Source organism: Octodon degus, unplaced genomic scaffold (assembly GCF_000260255.1).
Source record: "Octodon degus isolate 3935 unplaced genomic scaffold, OctDeg1.0 scaffold00141, whole genome shotgun sequence".
Classification (NCBI taxonomy): Eukaryota; Metazoa; Chordata; class Mammalia; order Rodentia; family Octodontidae; genus Octodon; species Octodon degus.
The window spans coordinates 3055423-3058184 of NW_004524717.1; the positions used below are offsets into that span (position 1 = coordinate 3055423).

Below are 2762 nucleotides of genomic sequence, written 5' to 3' on the forward strand. Positions count from 1 at the left end.
GCCTTCACTCCAACCTGCTTTCCCAGACTTACTTCTTTGCTTCTCTGTCTTTTATTGTACTTTGTGACAGGATCTTGCTATGTGTTGTGGTTTAGGGTTTTTACAAGGCAAACAACATAATATAGGATGCATTTTATAATATTATTTTATAAGGAATTACCCAAGAATTATATACAAGAAGTGTAGGAAATCTATCCACACACTAAACACTAAAGAATCCAGCTGAGGGCCTGGATCCTAATATCCTGCCTGAGTCCAGCTGAAATCCTAGTGCTCATAACAGTGCCTCCCACAAGTCCCTGGTCTCTAGAGGTCTGGAGACCAGAATGAAGTCCCATGCAGGCCCGCCTCATGGATCTGGGCTGAAAAGGCCCAAAGGTCAGTGGTGGGAGTTAAGGGGTCTGTGCCAGTGGGATGAAGGATCTGTGCTAGTAGGATGAGGGATCTGAACGAGAGCCAGGAAGAAATGCTCAAGTTAAACAGCAGAGCTCCCTCAAAGGTACCAGAGCCATCCTTAGCAACAGTGAGGTCCTGAGCTCCTCAGGACATGAGGAAAGTCAAGTTTCCATCAAGAAAGCAGGTGCTACAAGCTTCTCCATGAGGCTGACCAATGTACCATCTTTCTCTCTGGAACCAGGAAGTGTCGCTCAGGATGAGGACCAGAGCTCCTCCAACATTCATCAGGAAAGGCAGCATGATATGGTCTTCCAGAAGAATATTCCAAGAGAACTAGCAGCTTCCAATAGCTCCAACAGCTTCTCCAAACAGCATCCCATCAGCATTTCAGCAGCTTCTCCTGTTCTGCCTTCATGCTGTTGGCAACAACCCTCATGTGGGCCTCCTGCATCCAGCACCAGGCTCTTTAATTGAGCTGTAATGAGTTGACCACCAGTTAGAAATCAACTACACCATGTCACTAAGTCACCCAGGCTGGACTCACAATTACCAGCCTCCTGCCTCAGGCTCCCAGAGTGCGCGTTGCCAACACACCTAACTCAGTCTTTTTTTTTTTTTTTTTTTTTTTTTTTTTTACATTTTTCCATCAGTTTATCATAGGTCCAGAAAGGAGGTGCCTTCAACATTATTTTAATCATAGACAATGTCTTTTGTCTTTGATCAAAATCCCTTTCCTCTCTGCTGACATCTGTGGAGAATTCTAAACTCATATATCAGACAAAGTGCATCATAAGAATTAAAAAAAAAAAAGAGCAAATGATTTCTTCTGCCAGCAAGATGACTTGAGTATGACAAAAGGATACAGAGGTAGTCTAGGAATCCTACTGGCCATGAGAATAACTTAAACATAAAAAAAAAAAGTCTTACCCTGAAGACTGCCTGGGAAACCTTGTGACTCTAGTCTCACCACCCCACCACCCTCACTGAAGTTTTCTGAGTCCCAAGCTTCCCATCCTCATCCAGAAGACTACCATGGGGACCTGAAACCAGGTGCCCAGAAGACTTCCACAGGGACTTGCAAGAGCCTTGGTGAGCCCTAGCCTGCACCGACCCTGCAGGGAGACAGCCTTGCAGAACTTCAGCCTTCCCTCATCATCATCAGATATATCTTCAGCTGTAGGTTGACCCCTCACCAAGGTGGAAGCCACACTGGACCTCACACAGTAGTACATTTGGTGAGCCTACTCTACCCTCCCACTCTCCTGAGAGCCTTGTTTACACACACTCTGCCCCTCCACCATCACTGCAGAGCCAGGAAGAATACTGGCAGCTTCAAAAGTGACAAAAGGCAGGAACAAAAGGCAATCTCAGACCTCCAACCCACTCAAAACAAGTCCAGGAGACAAGGTCATAGAAGAACTTGAATGTCATACACCTGAAATTTCTAAAATGATAACAACTCAAGTAAAGAAGCAATTCCATCAGGCTATGGAAGAAATCAGATTAGAAATAATCTCTCAGGTAAAAAATGAAGTCACAACAACCATGAAAGAATTGCTCAGTACATATGAAGAAGACATAGATAAAAAATTAGGAGAAAATAGAAAAATTATGTAAACATTGAATAGCAATACAGGAAAGAATTAGAATGTATGAAACAGATTTAAGCAGATATCCAGGACATTAAGAATTCCACTGAAAACTAGGAAAACCATTTGAACAAAACTGAACATAGAATTTCAGACCTTGAAGATAATATTGCAGCTAATGAACAGGAAAAGAAAAAACTCTTAAAAATATTAAGTAACTAGGAAATAGCAATACAAGATGATGCAAAGAAAAATAAGGCTAATAAGTATCAATGAAACAGCTGGAGCTAACACAAGTGACATAAAAAAGATTATTTGCTTAAGTAATAACAGAAAATTTCCCAAGCATAAGAAAAGAATCTGACAAATAGTTGAGTGAGGCATATAGAACTTCAGTTATCCATTATCAAAATAAATCTTCATCAAGACACATAATAATCAAGATCCAAAAAATTTAGCAAAAGAACAAAATATTAAAAGCCATTAGAGGGAAGAACCAGATGACCTGTAATTGAAAGCCAATTAGAATCATGGCAGATTTCTCAACACAGACCACAAAATCAAGAAGAGCTTGGAGGTATTTCAGGTCCCGAAAGAAAACAATTTCTAACCCAGATTGATGTACCCTACAGAACTATCTATCAAATTTAATGGAGAGATAAGATACTTCCATGACAAAGAACAACTGAAGAAATTCATGACAACCAAACCAACCCTACAAAGAGTACTGACAGGAGGGGCCAGGGCGAGAGAACGAAGGGCTCAGTGTACAAATGC

At 41.3% G+C, this 2762-nt stretch overlaps 1 pseudogene; it reads left to right on the forward strand.

Moving 5' to 3' along the window:
* Nucleotides 1-436: 436 nt before the first annotated feature.
* Nucleotides 437-2762, forward strand: part of LOC101589084 — a 12732-nt pseudogene continuing 10406 nt past the window's right edge.